This window comes from Triticum dicoccoides, chromosome 3A (genome assembly GCF_002162155.2).
Source record: "Triticum dicoccoides isolate Atlit2015 ecotype Zavitan chromosome 3A, WEW_v2.0, whole genome shotgun sequence".
In the NCBI taxonomy this organism is placed as follows: Eukaryota; Viridiplantae; Streptophyta; class Magnoliopsida; order Poales; family Poaceae; genus Triticum; species Triticum dicoccoides.
The window spans coordinates 416577329-416594595 of NC_041384.1; positions in this window are offsets into that span (position 1 = coordinate 416577329).

Here is a 17267-nt window from a genome sequence, read left to right on the forward strand (position 1 = left end):
CTCACGCCCCATAGCTAGCTCAAGAACAGAGATATACAATCCACCAAAGCAGGAGTAGGGTTTTACGCATCCTCGGGGCCCGAACCTGGATAAACGAACCGTGTGCTATCTGTTTGATCCGCTCTTAACGACCCCGCGCCCCGCTAACCACAATAGGGATTCTTGTGATCCCATATGTGTCATTCCCACCGACATCTCTGGCGCGCCAGGTAGGGGGCGCAGTTGTGAGAATCGGCTTTAGCAGTTAGTTCGGCGCTTCTTCATCATCATGACGCCCAAGAAGAAGACGATGGTGGCGGTTGGCCAGTCGGAAGCCGGACAGCCCGTCCCGACGCGAGCGAGCAGCGGACCGGTCGCACAAAGGACCCGGGGCGCTGCTCGCGAACACCAACACCATCCCAACAGCCGGAGTTTGGGAGGGGGCGATGTTTGTGCGCCTGGTAATAGGCCACACGTCGCTAAATCCAAAGGCGGAGCTAAGCCCTTCGCGGGTGGAGCGGGGCCTTCCAGGGTCATCGCCGCAGCGCCCGAAGGCGACGCAAGGGCCTCCAAGACTCCCACGCCGGCGCCAACAGCGCGCTCCTCCCAGGCACCGCGCGACGAACATCGTAATCACGCCGAAGATCCCGGGCGTCGCCGTGGGAAGAGCCCCGAGCGCCACTCCTGAGACGTAGAAGACCTACCCACTCGCTGAGGCACTGGTGAAAACGGCATGCGACCGCAGGGTCGTGATAGAGCTCCTTCTGACATGGTCAAAAGTCGAAGCGCGTCACGATCCGTGCAGGTTTCGCTGCCACCGACGCCAGCAGAGGCCCTGGCGCGCGCGCAGTTGCTCCTCGATTTTCCTCCCACTACGGGGAAACTCGATGAATGGAGAGCCACTATCTGAAGCCTTGTTGCGGTGGCCAACAAAGACGAACCAAGTCCGGTGGGGCCCCCGGGTCGACGCTCCGATGGAGTCCCGTGGACCAATGGCGGAAAAGCCGGCGGCGCCGCGACCATGGTGCATTCACCTCTTCCCCATCCGGTACCGCGGACGCCGGCTCATCGCGATGTCGCGGGCGACGACATCTCCATAGCATCGTCTGTCCCGCGGACCCGCTGTGACCAGCGCCAAGTTCTTCGGGAACGAGCCCATGAAGACGCTTGAACCACTATTGAGCGCCGGCGCGGAGCACGCCACCAGTAAGACAGGCGAGCAGGGCCTGCTGTGAACCACCCGGCCCCGGAGAGCCCTGGAGGCCTACCTTACGAGGTAGGCTGTCCGGCTTTTACCCGTGAGCTGCGGCAGTTCCAGTGGCCCACTCACCGCACCTTCAAACCAGACGTTGGCAAAAAGTACAATGGCAAGACTCACCCGTCTGAGTTCCTCAGCATCTACACCATCGCGATGCAAGTGCCGTAGCCCGCGATGATAAGGTGCTTGCGAATTACTTCCATTGGCTCTTAAACCCAACGCCATGTCGTGGTTGATGCACTTGCCGGTAGACTCTATTTCCTCTTGGTCGGATTTGTGCCATGAGTTTGTGGGCGCCTTTACTGGAGGTCACCAAGCCCATGGCCAAGCAAGCGACCTGCATGTCATTCCCCAAAAGGGATGCGAGAGTCTGCGCAATTATATACAGAGGTTCAGCCGGGTACAATACAATATCCCTGATGTTCACCCTGCCGCCATCATCAGCGCGTTCCATCAGAACGTGCGTAACCGCAAGATGCGCGAAGAACTGGCAATGAACAAGGTGAAAGATGTGGCAGAACTCTATGTTCTTGCTGATAGATGTGCCCGAGCTGAAGAGGGAAGGAAGTACCCCGACGAAGATGCCGGCGTGGAAACCGACTCCTCAGATGAGGATACTGCCGCCCTGGCAAAGAAAGGCCGGCGCCGCAACAGGAAGCGCAAAGGTAAAGCTGTGCTTGCCGTCGAGGGATCTGACGACGCCGGCTCCGCCAAGAAAACCAAGGCAGATGACCCCGGCAAGGAAATTGCCGGATGTGTCGCCTGCCGGTCCTTGGCGGCTGCCGAGAAGCCAGGAAACTCCGACAAGCAATACCGCAAGATCCATCACACCAAAGGCCATGATCTCCAGAACCGCCGACAGGTTGAGCTCCTTGCTGAGAAGCAGAGGGCTGAATATGAGAGGCGGGACAAGGAGAAAGGCCAGGACGGTGCTGAGGGATCCGGCAAGAAGCATGACGGCCAGGCGGGCCATCGCGGTAAAGATAAATAGCGGGAGAGGCCCACCCGGGGCCGTGACAAAAAGCCAGAAGATGATGATCACGAAGAGGATGATGAGTCTGGTGACCAAGAATTTCAGAAAGCTACAGAGGCCATGTGTGTCGATGGCGGCGCCTCGCTGCATACCTCTCACCGCCAGCTTAAACAGTGGGCGCGTGAGATTACAGCGGCGGAACCGTCGTTTGATGCCCAAAGGCCGCTGAAGTGGTCCAGCACACCTATCATTTTTGACACTGAGGATCACCCTGATCGCACTACTGCAGTCGGGTGCTTGCCATTGTTGGTTTCACCAACAATACGCAACCTCAAGGTGACAAAGATGCTAGTCGATGGCGGGGCCGGTCTGAACTTAATCTCGCCTGCCGTGATCGAGAAATTGCAGATTCCTGATGAAGACCTCGAAGAGACGGGCATGTTTCAGGGGGTCAACCCGGGAAGAATTCAACCAAAGGGAAAGGTCACGTTGCCCGTGACTTTTGGGAGTGATCTGAACTACAGGACAGAAAGGATTGTGTTCGATGTTGCCAAGATCCCCTTGCCTTACAACGGGATCCTTGGCCGCCCAGCGCTGGCCAAGTTCATGGCGGCGTCACATTATGCCTACAACACCCTGAAGATGCCGGGGCCTGTGACGATCATCACCGTCCCGTCAGACAAGAAGGATGCGCTAATTTGCGCTGACCAACTCTACCAACAAGCAGTTGCAGCAGCCGCCACTGCTAAGGCACTTGCTCCTGCCGCTGGAGCCCCGGGAAGGTGAAAGAAGAAGACCGGTGAGACCTCAGGCACCCACTCCGGCAAGCGCACCTCTTCGGAGTGTAGCGCTCCCGTCGAGGACATGCCAGAGAGCTCCGCCGACAGAAACAAGAAGTCCAGGGCCACACCACCGGGAACCAAGAAGGTTTCTGTCAAGGAAGACGACGCAGGAGGAGCTTTTACCATAAGCTCCACCCTTGACGACAAATAGGAAGACGTGCTCGTCACCTTCCTGTGGGCGAATGTCGATGTGTTTGCATGGCAAGCATCTGACATCCCCGGCGTTCCCAGGGAGGTGATTGAGCACCACCTTGTTGTCTGTCCTCATGCGCGGCCCGTCAAGCAGAAGGTCAGAAAGCAAGCTTTGGAACGACAAGAGTTCATCACAGAGGAGATCCGGAAACTGGAAGCAGCGGGTTTGGTAAGAGGAGTGCTCCATCCAACGTGGTTGGCCAATCCGGTGGTAGTGCGCAAGGCAAATGGGAAGTGGAGGCTGTGTATTGATTACACAGATATTAATAAGGCTTGTCCCAAAGATCCCTTCCCGTTGCCGCGCATCGACCAGATTGTTGACTCCACAGCTGGGTGTGATCTGTTGTCATTCCTCGATGCCTACTCCGGCTACCACCAGATCTTCATGACAAGGGAAGATGAAGAGAAAACATCATTCATCACCCCACGTGGTACGTATTGCTTTATACGGATGCCTTTCGGGTTGAAGAGTGCTGGTTCAACGTTTGCAAGGGCAGTCCAAATTGGTTTTGAACCCCAACTCCATAGAAATATGGAAGCTTATATGGATGATATAGTGGTCAAAACCAAGAACAGGGCAACCCTCATATCAGATTTACAAGAAACATTTGCAAACCTATGCAAGATCAATCTCAAGCTGAACCCTGAGAAGTGCGTCTTCGGTGTCCCGTCTGGCAAGCTTCTCGGGTTCTTTGTGTCACAGCGTGGGATAGAGGCCAATCTGGACAAGATCAAAGCTATAGAGCAGATTGAAGCGCCCAAGCGAGTCAAGGATGTGCGTCGGCTTGCTGGTTGCGTTGCCGCCATGAGCAGGTTCATTTCCAAGTCCGCCGAGCGCGCCCTTCCCTTTTTCAAGATTTTGAAAAAGGCAGGCCCGATGGAGTGGACACCAGAAGCCTAAGCAGCATTGCAAGATTTGAAGAAGTACCTCTCCTCCGCGCCAATACTAGTTGCGCCTAGGCCACAGGAACCGTTGCTGCTGTATCTGGCGGCAACGAACCAGGTGGTCAGCGCCGCACTAGTGGCGCAGAGAGAAATTGATGATGAGGTAATAGCAGCGACGGAGCCCGATGCCAGCGATGCCGAGACGACGCAGTCAATTGAAGTGCCGCCGAAGAAGAAAATGATGCAACACCCGGTCTACTTTGTTAGTTCCCTCCTGCAGGGGGCTAGATCGAGGTACTCCAGTGTGCAGAAACTGCTCTTTGGCCTTCTTATGGCCTCGAGGAAGCTGCATCACTACTTCCAGGCGCACGAAATCACTGTCGTCACTCGCCTCCCTCTGCAACGGATATTGCACAATCCAGACGCAACGGGAAGGATCGTAGAGTGGGCACTGGAACTGTCCAGCTTTGGCCTCAAGTTTGAGAGTACCTCGACGATTCAAAGCCAAGTCCTGGTGGAGTTCATTGCAGAATGGACTGCGACGCCTGACGAAGAAACCCAAGAGACTGCTCTCCCCGGCAAGGAGGCAAGTTGCGACTGCATCATGTACTTTGATGGAGCTTTCTCCTTACAGGGCGCCGGGGCTGGCGTACTGCTTGTCGCGCCCACCGGATTGCACCTCAAGTACGTGATCCAGATGCACTTCCCCAGGGAGGTGTCAACAAACAATACGGCTGAGTACGAAGGGCTGCTTGCCGGTCTTAGGATCGCGGTGGACCTCGGAATCAAGAAACTCGTCGTCAGAGGCGACTCGCAACTTGTCGTCAAGCAAGTCAACAAGGATGACCAGAGCCCGTTGATGAAGGCCTACTTCGATGAAGTGAGGAAGCTGGAAGAGCATTTTGATGGTATACAGGCAGAATACGTTCCCCAAGCGGAGAATGATATCGCCGATTACCTGTCAAAACGCGCTGCCCTCAAGCTACCTGTGGAACCAGGTACCTTTGTGCTTCAGCTAACTCAGCCATCCGTTGATCCATCAACAGAGTAGAACAAGAGGAGAAAATCAGGGCCCGGCAAGTACTTTCCCGTCGAGATCCCCGAAGCCGCCGGCAAGGATGTTGCCAGAGACACTAAGCCCGCCACGGGACGGCTAGCTCTGGTAGAGCATCAAGCTCTTGCCATGGAGACAGCCGCTCTGATAGCGGAGGAAATGCCTTTAGTCCTCGCCGTCGAGCCCCAGGCTCCAGCGTGGGCACAACATACCGTCCCTCCAAACAGGGGAACTTCTTGAGGAGCAGGAAGAAGCGGAAAAAGTAGCCCGTCGCTCTACTATGTACCAGTTCGTCGATGACGTCCTGTACAGAAAGAGGCCGAACGGCATGAAATTGAAGTGTATCCCTCGAGAGGAAGGACTGGGGCTGTTGGCGGAGATACATGGAGGCATATGTGGATCCCACATCGGGTCAAGGGCCCTTGCTGACAAAGCGTTTCGGCAAGGCTTCTTCTGGCCCACCGCCCTCCAGGATGTGACGACACTAGTCACCAGGTGTGAAGCGTGTCAGTTCCATTCAAAGAAGCTTCATCAGCCAGCTCAAGCCCTTCAAACCATTCCTCTCTCCTGGCCTTTCTCGGTCTGGGGGCTCGACATACTGGGCCCTTTCCCCCACACTGTCGGGGGCTTTGAGTACTTGTACGTTGCAATCGACAAGTTCACAAAGTGGCCATAAGTGGAAGCAGTGAGGAAGGTCACAACACAGTCAGCCGTCAAGTTCTTCAAAGGACTGGTGTGCCGTTTTGGTGTACCCAATAGGGTTATCACTGACAACGGCATGCAGTTCACAAGCCACACCTTCATGCAATATATTCAAGACCTCGGCAGCAAGGTCTATTTCGCTTCCGTTGCTCACCCACGAAGCAATGGTCAAGCTGAGAGGGCAAATGCTGAAGTACTGCGAGGCCTGAGGACAAAGACCTTTGACAGACTGCACAAGAGTGAAAGGCGCTGAATTGATGAATTGCCGACGGTTCTTTGGTCAATCAGAACGACACCAAATCGAGCCACCGGCCAGACACCCTTTTCCTTGGTATACGGGGCAGAAGCAGTTCTCCCCACGGAACTCATGTATGGGTCACCTCGAGTACTCGCTTATGACGAGCTTGAGCAAGAGCAATTGCGGCAAGATGACGCAACGCTCCTTGAGGAAGATCGTCTTCGGGCGGCTGTGAGAGCAGCGCGCTACCAGCAAGCCTTGCGCCGCTACCATAGCCGCAAGGTTCATGCCCGAAGCTTTGAGGAAGGCGACCTTGTTCTTCGGCGCGTTCAATCGGCCAAGAATTCCAACAAGTTGACGCCAAAGTGGGAAAGCCCTTATCGGGTAATACGAGTCACCAGGCCCGGTGCAGTCCACCTGGAGACCGAAGATGCCGTTCCGGTGAGTAACTCCTGGAACATTGAGCATCTTCGCAAGTTTTACCCGTGAGGCGCGGCTTGTCGGGCCCCTCGGCAAGCCACCTTTTGTACAAGCCTTGCCGATGACGCATGTAACCCTCTGTACAAAGCCAGGCGCAGACCCTGAGCATAAATAAATGAAGTGCTGGCGCCCTAAGTTATAGCATGCATGCTAGGTCAAGTCTCGTCCTTGGTTAGGGTTGATAGTGCTTAGCGGTGACTAACCCCTAGCTTAGAGGTTGAGTGTGCGTCTCTTTGTCTTTCTTTTGTCTTCTTTGGTTCAGAGGACACACAGATATCCGTGCCGAACCACTTGGGGAAAAAAAAGAGGAACAAACCAGCATCTAGCCCCCGGCAAGCCAGTATTGCCGGGGGCTGCAAGAGCAAAGATTCACCCACGGCGAACCAGGGTTGCCGGGGACTGCAGCTTCAGATAAGTTCTTCATCCCTTATCATGCATTCCATTATGGACTGAGGTATGTGAAACCTCGTTTTCCCCTAAGCTACCGTGCTCCCATAACTCTAGGCCCTAGGGCTCGTTCCTGGGGCCAAGTTTGGTCGTAGTCGCGGCAGCGAAAAGATGAAACAAGGAGCCTGAACCCGCCTCGTCCCTGCCTCTGCCAAAGGCGTGAGGAAGGTCGAGCAAAGTGGGGAGACGACAAGGCCTATTGCTGGGAAAGGAAATGTTTATCTTGAAGATATCAAGGATTTACTCCTTGTTGTGGGTTTCCACCCGCAAACAAATGACCCGGCAAGCATCCCTTTTTCATTAAAAAACATTCCACTCAGGTACAGTCCATTGGGAATGAAAAACATGAATGATGGGATTACAAGTTTTAAATTCAACAAAGGCCCGAAGGCTTACAAACTAAAAAGAGATAAGGTGCCCGTAATCCCTTTCTTGTCCCTCTCCTCAGGAGGCAGGTCAAGGAGGCGAAAGAGACAAAAGGAGCGCCTAGGCGAGCTATGGGTGGCAGAAGACACCAAGAGAACATCTTGGTGGCCATTCAAAGGCTGGATGGTGATGGCGGCACCGGAAGCAGAGCTCGAAGACGAGGCGGCAGGACGTCAGCACGCGTCGAAGGCGTCGGTGCCCGCGTACTCCGACTTGACGGCCTGGCCGCCCGCCCTCTTCCTGTTCCGCAGCCCCCCAATGCCAGCTGCCTAAGGAGACGACCCCGAGAAGTTCAAGGAGCCGACGACACGGATGATAGGGTCGTCGGTGCTGCACGGAGCGGCACCCGACACCTAGTCGGACCCGTCATCCTGCCGCCTACTACCCTCATCGTCGCTGCCGCTTTCCTCCTCGTCACTCCCGCCCGAGGAGGAGTCTTCACTATCAGAAGAGCTCTCCACGCAGCACCTTGCACGGGTCCCAAAGCACCCGAAGTCCTTGACGGAGAGAAGGCCACCCTCCATCAGCTTAAAATGGAGAGTGAGCCCCCTCTATCAAGCGGTGGATATGAGCAAGCGTCTTCCATCCCCGACGAAGATACATCACGTGAGGGGCGGGGAAGTCGACGCGGACCCGCGTGCCACTGATCCCGCAGCCCATCATGTGCAGCCGCAACGATTCCGGCGGATCCAGCTCCATCTCTCGCGCAAATGGAGTCGGGAGACGAAGGCGACGATGCGGCGGCCGGCACAGCCTGACGAAGAACTCACAAGGGTCATCCCCAACATGGCCCTCCATTGGAGGAGTTGCTGCTGGCGGAGGCGAGGCCGGCGCACCGCCCCGTCCTCCTCTTCCCCGAGCGCCCCGGCCTCGCCCCCTCCCCTTCCCCTCGCGGCTGGCTCTGCCACCGCAGGCGCAGGAGAAGGAGGGACGCATTGTCGAGCGGCGACCCTCGCCGCCACTGTTGAAGGACCGGGATTTCCTCTCTCCATGACGGATGGAAGGGAGGAGCAGAAGCTGAAGGAAGAAGAAGATGAAAGAATGCGGGATGCCATCCCCCTCCCGCTCTTTATAAAGGATCGGGGTTGGGGCTCGGCCGCCTCGCTCGGACAATCAAGATACGGAAGGCGCAGGGAGCCAGGAACGACCCGCCGCCCCAACCAGCGACGGCCCAGTTTCCCGCCTCCACCGTTTGCCACCCCAGGCGCATGGGAGACACGTGGCGGATGTGCAGAACCGAGGGATGGGTGAGACGACCACTCCCCACCCCGTGATCGTGGGGAGTGGACGCCTTGAAGATCGCGCCTCAGCCCCATTCAGTAAATGGGCCGCGCCTCCACGCCTCCCTCCGTTATGGGGAAGGCGTGAACCGCCCCTTTACTACGATGTGACGCATGCCTGCGGGAAACAACCCCACGCATGCCGCCCACGTCACACGCGCCTCCCCACGCCGCGCCACGCGCGGGAATCATGGGAAGCACAGCACGCGAAGAATCTTACCGCGGTAAAAACCGCCCCGCCTGCCCACGCACCGTTTTTGGGCCTAGCCCAACAACACGTTGCGCTTATGTGTGGCCCAGGCCCGGGGTTCCTGTTGGTGTACAAAAAGAGGGGTACACTTTTTGTACCCCTATAACTGTGCACGGGCAGTCTGAGCCACGGGCACCACCACACCAAGCAAGGCAAGGGAGGTGAGCCAGGGTAAGACCGAAGCTCAAGAGAACTAGAACGACGCCAAGGCCAAGACCATGAAGAGCAAAGGGGACGAAGCGGACTCCCCCGGCAAGATCCTTGTCGGGAGACAGTTCTAGCAACCCGGCAAGACCCTTGCCGCGGCAACTCGCCCCACACCTATGGAGCAAATCACCCTTGAGTCCACTGCCCCCAAAAGGGCAAGGATTCGGGAGACATCCCCGTGGCGGCATGCAGATCTTTGTGAAGACATTCAAGATCAGATACGCACTAAGGAGACGATAACCCTTGGCGGGATCCCAGCCGAGGAAGACCACAAGGCCCCCGGCAAGCGCCTTGCCGGGGATGACAGCAGGCGCCTCGGCAAGACCCTTGCCGGGGCCCCGACAAGGCCCTTACCGAGGACACCCGCAGGGCCACCATCAGGCCCACGCCGACTAAACCACCACCACCGCATGCATGCAGCTGCCGACCCAACTAGCTGGGCAGGCACCTGTGTGGCGGCATGCAGATCTTCGTAAAGACCCACCACTGCCACCTTAGCTGCCTGCCTACCTACGTGGCATCGCAGGTGTTGCTGGCTAGGGCGCGTGTCGACACAAGAAGGAGCGGCGACGGACGAGACATGTTTCTCCCCCGTCCCCGATAAAGCAAGGACACCTAAGCAAGACACATTAAATGCGCCTTATCATATAATGCGAGGGATAACCTCGCATCACTGTACCCCTTTCCACCTCCTGTGTGCCACTGTGGCAACCCCTTTTTCTATAAAAGGAGGCCCGAGGCGACCGGAGGAGGGATTCGGCTTTTTGGAGCTCCTCATGCCCCATAGCTAGCTCAAGAACAGAGATATACAATCCACCAAAGCAGGAGTAGGGTTTTATGCATCCTCGCGGCCCGAACCTGGATAAACGAACCGTGTGCTATCTGTTTGATCCGCTCTTCTCATGACCCCGCGCCCCGCTAACCACAGTAGGGATTCTTGTGATCCCATAGGTGTCGTTCCCACCGACAGATTTGCATAGGGAAAAGACATAAAAGTAAGGATACTTAGAACTACAAAATATAGACGGGCTCCCCCTGAATGTGTGCACCTAGTTAGTAGAGCCTTTGGAATGCAAGACACACACATTCGGATCAACACTCCCCCTATATTTTATAGTCCAGAAATTCTAAGCACAGGATACATGAGAGCAGGGTATAAAACAGGATAAGCATGCAACTCATAAGATACTACAGTACTGAATAGACATAGATAATAAGGTAAAGATAGGGTAGCATATGTCTCACACCATATGTCTAGAACTTAGGTCTCACTGGCACCAAACCAAACCAAACAAAGACAACGAGAAAACACAAGACACCACACACCACAAAGACACACTCGCAACACGGCAATGACATAAATCCCTAGACTCTCTCCCCCTTTGGCAGCGAGACACCAAAAGGGCAAAGAGCGTTGCTACGGCTCCAGGTGATGGCAAGCTGAGGATCTCGAACATCACATCTCAGCGTGATCGTCTGCACCTCTGTCGTCGGTCGGAAACTGCTCGGTGTTTGAATCGGTCCAAGGGCAATGCTGGTGAATCCATTCCTCCTCTTCAGTGATCTGGCCCTCAGAACCGCTGGCAACGGTCGCACCCAGCTGACGCATGAGCTCCTTGTGACACCCCCTGGCCTGCTTCTCAGCCACATGAGTCATGTACTGACCATGAGACTCCATGCAGAAGAGCTTCTTCATCTTGCGTTTAAGCTTCTTTGCCCAAGAGGGTTCTGCACTAGAAGGCCCAAAGTCCTCATCATGATCATCGGCCGCAGCCCCACCCCCGGTCTCCATGTCAGCAGCAGTAGATGGACCCCCGGGTTTAGGCGCCGGGGTGCCCCAATTGTCCTTCTTCCTCAGACGCTTGATCTCATGAGAAACCAATTCTCCAGTTTCCAACATCTCCTTGGATAGACACGTGCCCAGGCCTTCTCAATGAGCCTCATGATGAATGGACCATATATCGGGCACTTGCGCTCAGAAATGGCAGAGAGAAGTCCAGACCACATAACATGAGAAATGTCTAGGCACTCTCCAGTGTTTGCTTCCTTCTCATGCTGGCAGAAAAGAAGCATGTCCACGAGATAGGAGTGGACCATATCCAGATTCCGGATGCGAGGGAACAGAGTCTCACGAAAGACACGATGAAGGATGTCCAGATAGGCAGATAGCTCATAGGTTTCCTTCTTAGTCACCAGGTGAACCTTCACAGTACAGTAGGGCCAAAGGGCTTGCTTGTGAGTGGATGTAGCATTGTGGTGAGGGAGGAAGCCGACTGGAGTCTCAAACCCGTGACCTTCCACCTCAAGTAACTCCATGAAGGCCTGCCACTTGACGGAAAGCAACTTGCCATTGGTCATCCAAGTCAGAGTCCTGTCGGCATCAGTTCCAAGATGAACGGTAGCAAAGAATTGAGCCACCAAATCTGCATCAAAATCCTTGTTGAACTGCATGATCCTGAGAATGTTCAGCTGAGAACACATCTGAAGGGCTTCGCCAAAGTACTCAGGGTCCTTCTCCGTAGCATCCATGTCGATGGAGCGTACATCAACATAGAGATTCTTCTTGGCCTTGATCACATCAAAAATAGATGGAAAACTGAAAGCGGTTCCAGAATGGGCGGTTGACCAAAGTGGGATCTTGGTCTTCCTCATAGGGGTTGCGGCGACGCTTTGCCCAAAACTCCTTGGCAGTCATCTCAGTCACAGTCTTTCCCTTTGGCTTGTTGGCGGATCTCTTCGACTGCTGAGGTGGTGGTGGAGCACTTGAGGTTGCGCCTGCTGGCGGCGGTTGAGTACTAGAGGAACCACCTGCTGACTCGGAAGTGCGGTAGCGCTTTGACGTTGCACGACTGGGGTTGACACGGCGGACCTGCTGCTCAGGATGATCACCACCTGGAACCAAAGACACGACCAGAAGAAACACACGAAAGAAAGAGCATATAAGCCACCAAACAAAACAACAAGGATCAAAGCATGGTAGGAAAAAGACAGAACTGGGCATTCAGCGGTAGTACTACGACCAACCAGCGGCAGTGCCGCCCCAGCGGTAGTACCGTGAAACAAGAGCGGCAGTACCGCTTGAGCGATAGTACCACTCGAGGAGAGCGGTAGTACCGCGCCAGATGGGGAATGGCGGTTCCCTACTACCGTGGTCGGATCCGGCACTACCGGAGAAGCCAAATTCAAAAGAAACCTACCAAACTTCAATCCACAGTGCCTAGAAGCCATCTCCATCCTACTCAAGCCTTGCCTTAGCCAAAAGACGAGAAGAACAATGCCTATTGCCCCTAAAAACTAGATGCAAGATCTAGGCAAAGAGATAACGGGAACGGGGGCAATACCGGCATCCATGGCAAGAGGACGAGGTGGGGATCGACTCCACCGGAGGAAATGGAGAGGGACGGCACGAAAACGGTGGCCGGCCGGGCCCCTCCTGCGGCGAGAGGTTGCAGGAGCAACGAAGAAGATGAGTGGGGGCGAATGGGTATGGGGGAGAAGCAACTCCCCCTGCCCCGACATAACCCCCAGTCGCCCACCCCGCAGCGGTAGTACCGCTGGGTGGGCGGTAGTACCGCTTGACGCTAGTCAGTGGTAGTACCGCTCACGCAGTGGTAGTATCGCTGTACCGCAAAAAGGGCCGACCAAACCGGGCAGAACACATGAGAGGAAACCGAGACAAAACGAGAACACACACACACAAAACCGACAAAAAGAAAGAAGACACACACCTCTCCAAGAGAGGACGGTGGCCGAGGCCACCTATGTTTGAGTTTAGAGGTATGGCGCCGCGAAGATTTTAACCTTGGGCCCATGACCAACACTCATCTTTGGAGCACAAGTACCATAAAAAATGTCTAAAGTGAAAGAGTTTGGTTAGTTTATGCATTATGGGGGGAGGGAAAGTTCATTGATAGAACAACACTCCCCCTATGTCCATGCCTACACCTAAACTAGACAACAAGTTGAGTGAGGTGGGGTGTGCAGGGTTCAAGTCACATTGCTCGAATCAATGATATTTAGTTCATGCCTTAACTCATGAAATCTTGCTTCATCCAAAGGCTTCGTGAAGATATCTGCAAGGTTATCATGAGTGTTGACATAGTTGAGCTTGATCTCCCCTCGCCTAATGTGATCCCTGATGAAGTGATACCTAATCTCAATGTGCTTTGTCTTGAAGTGTTGTACTGGGTTGAGAGAAATCTTGATGGCACTTTCATTGTCACACCAAAGAGGCACTTTTTCATAAGTGACACCGTAATCCTTTAAAGTTTGCCTCATCCATAAAAGTTGTGCACAACAACTACCGGCAGCCACATACTCCGCTTCTGTGGATGAGAGAGACACACAACTTTGCTTCTTGGAAGACCAACTTACCAAAGAGCAACCAAGAAATTGGCACCCTCCGGAAGTGGACTTCCTATCCACTTTGTCTCCCGCCCAATCCGAGTCCGAATAACCTACAAGCTTGAAGTTTGCTCCTCTTGGGTACCATAAGCCAAAGTTTGGGGTATGAGCCAAATATCGAAAGATTCGCTTGACCGCCACAAAGTGACTTTCCTTAGGTGCGGCTTGAAACCATGCACAAATTCCCACACTCAACATGATATCCGGTCTATATGCACAAAGGTAAAGCAAGGAGCCAATCATGGAGCGATATACCTTTTGATCCACCGCTTTACCATTGGGATCAATGTCTAGTTGGCACTTGGTGGGAATGGGAGTGGAAGCCGGCTTGACATCACTTAGCTTGAATCTCTTGAGCATGTCTTGAGTGTATTTGGCTTGGTTAATGAAGGTTCCTTCTCTCCTTTGCTTCACTTCGAACCCGAGAAAGAAATTCAACTCTCCCATGGAAGACATCTCTAAGTTTGAGGTCATGAGAGCGGCAGATTCCTCATTGAAAGCTTTGTTAGGGGAACCAAAGATAATATCATCAACATATAATTGGCACACAAACAACTCCCCTTTGACCTTCTTGGTAAAAAGAGTGGGGTCGATTAGCCCAACTTCAAAACCACGGTCTTGTAACAACTCGGTAACGTGGTCATACCACGCACGTGGGGCTTGTTTAAGGCCATAGAGTGCCTTATCGAGTTGATACACATGGTCGGGAAAGTAGGGATCCTCGAACCCAGGGGTTGCTTGACATAAACCAATTCATTAATAGGACCATTAAGAAAAGCACTCTTCACATCCATTTGTTTTAACTTAAAGTTATGATGATAAGCATATGCAATCAACATGCGAATGGATTCAAGACGAGCAACGGGAGCAAAGGTTTCACCGTAGTCGATACCCTTGACTTGGGAGTAGCCTTGTGCCACCAAACGAGCCTTGTTGCGAATGATAATCCCATGAGCATCTTGCTTGTTCTTGAATATCCACTTGGTTCCAATGACATTGTGGTTCCCTGTTGGCCTTGGCACCAATCTCCACACTTTGTTGCGCTCGAAGTTGTTGAGTTCTTCATGCATTGCATTGAGCCAATCCGGATCTTTGAGCGCCTCATAGACCTTGTGGGGTTCAACACAAGAGACAAACGCATGATGTTCACAATAGTTTGCTAATTGTCTACGAGTGCTTACCCCCTTTCTTAAGCTTCCAAGCACATTCATCATGAGATGATCCTTGGTGGAGAGCTTAGAAGCAACCTTGGCGGCATGACGCTCCAATTCCTCCTCGGGGGTGAGACGAGGAGTGGTCACTCGATCATCTTGAGCGTCGTCTTGAGCTTGTTCTTGATCTCGTGGAACTTGATCTTGAACTTGCTCGGAGGAGGGAGCTTGACCTTGGGCATAACTTGATGTTACAACACCATCTTGAGATTGATCTTGCCCTTGGTCTTGTTCTTGAGGTTGAGGGCCCTCACTTTGTTCTTCGGAAGCGTGTGGGTCTTGGGTTGGTGAAGGTTCCACTTGAGTAGAACATTGTCCTTCTCCTTCGGCCACAAGGGTTTTCTCAATGGGTAGGATATGACCAATACCCATTCTTATTTTGGCTTGGGGAGGAATTTCATCACCTACATCACAAGTACCACTTTGCTCCACTTGGGAGCCGTTATTCTCATCAAAGTCCACGTTACACGTTTCCTCAATAAGTCCTGTCATGGAATTGTCACGGCATATGTCCTAGGGTGATGACTTAGTCGTGAAGCCAACGCATCTACGTGGTAGCTTGAGAAGGGTTGAGCGGAATCGAGAAACGCAACACACGACAGGGATTTAGACAGCTTCGGGCCCCGGGAAACATCATCCGGTAACAACCCTACATGCTGTTTGAGGCTAGGTCTCATTATCATCACGAGGGAGTCGCTGTAAACCGGCTCTCCTCTTTGTGTCTAGCTCTAAGATTCTTTCTTCTTGCTTGTAGCTTATAGCTTGTCCCTCTTTGGGGAGCCCTACCCCTCCTTATATATGTTGAAGGGGCGGGTTACATGTAGAGTCCATCTCGGACTAAGACTCAAACTACCAAGCAACGAACCAACTTGATCACGAACTCAACATAGCGGTCCGGTGACAACCTGGTAATACTTCCGAGAAGATATACGGAAAATCACGAACCACCGGTATGTTACTAAGCTCGAGAACAATCTCGCTTTTGAGGGCAAGACGATATGATCAAATGAGTGAGGACTTGACAAGATCCTAACTCATCAATCGAAGGGTGCACCGAAATAAGGACTAGGTAGCACGATCAGTCTTAGAAGGATGACTCAAAAACCAACACGCTAAGAATGAAATTATTGTCCTTTAACTACCAAGCAACGAGGTTGCTAGGAGTATTGATTTCACACATCACAATTCATTTGTCGGTATTCCGGTTGCATCAACACGAAGACCGAGGAATGACTAATGATGGTGAGAAGTATCACTACGTCAAAATTCATGAGAGTTGGTGTAGTTCTCATGACAATTCTGACATAAAGGGGGTAATACTCCAAGGTAGAACAAAACCAAAAGCTGGATTGGCATTTGGTCTGCGGAATACAACTGCTTTGACCCAATCCTAGATATGGATGAGGTACTGGAGTTTGTTTCTCCTAGTCATTCAAGACAGAATGGCTTAACGGACCACAAGAGTAATAGGCATCGATAAACGAATGCACACATACTCTTGACTATCAATTGACAGACGAGGGTCAGAATACAACTAAGGAGGAACAACTCGAGGAACATATAACTTTCTGAGTTGTGGATGCATAGATTAGTATGTCGAGCGAAGTTCAACATAATTCTTCCGGATAACCCATGCAGAAAGGTAGAACTGGCAGAGCCACAATATATAATGGAGAACTCATCAAGAGCACTCTGGTTGTGATTGTTCAGTTCAACGAGGAACTTCTGCCATAAGTAGTTCATGGTATTTGGAAGAAGAAGATACCACGGACTTCAAGGACTATCGCAAAGGTTACTAATAACCTAAGGGAGCTAGCAATTACTATCAACATGAAGTAAGTAGGGTGAATCTCGGGTTCAAAACCCAGAAGTGAAATGCCTACTAACTAAGTGGCATCACGGGATGCTTACAAGAATGATGGCCAGAATCATCACACTGGGACACAAACATGGCTAGACTACTAGATAATCCCCTGAGACACCTAGGGTCATAATAATAACTCCAACATAAAGGTCGAGGCAGTAGAGTACCTCAACTCAACAATTTGTGTGATTAACCTGGCCTAAAAGACATTGAAACCAGAGGAAAAGGATTTTGCAAATGCATCAGACTCTTTGGAAACCTGGGATGACTCGGACAGCATAACGGCTGTAAATGCTCAGAAAAGATTTGAGACATTCACAAAAATGGTGGCATAACCACTCAGAAGCACAATATCAAGGTTTCGAGATCAACAGTTAACATACGGAAGTAGTAGAAACTGAACAGAGGCTTGAGTCCAACAATCTTACAAGTCTACAGATTAGTAACACGTGATCCTGATAGAAAGAAGAGATAGCCTAGTTCTTAATCCCCGTAGGAAAGATAAGATGACTCAGATCAGAAGGGCATAAGGTATAAGGAGTAAAGAGAGCCTTACGTTCCATCCCACAATCAAT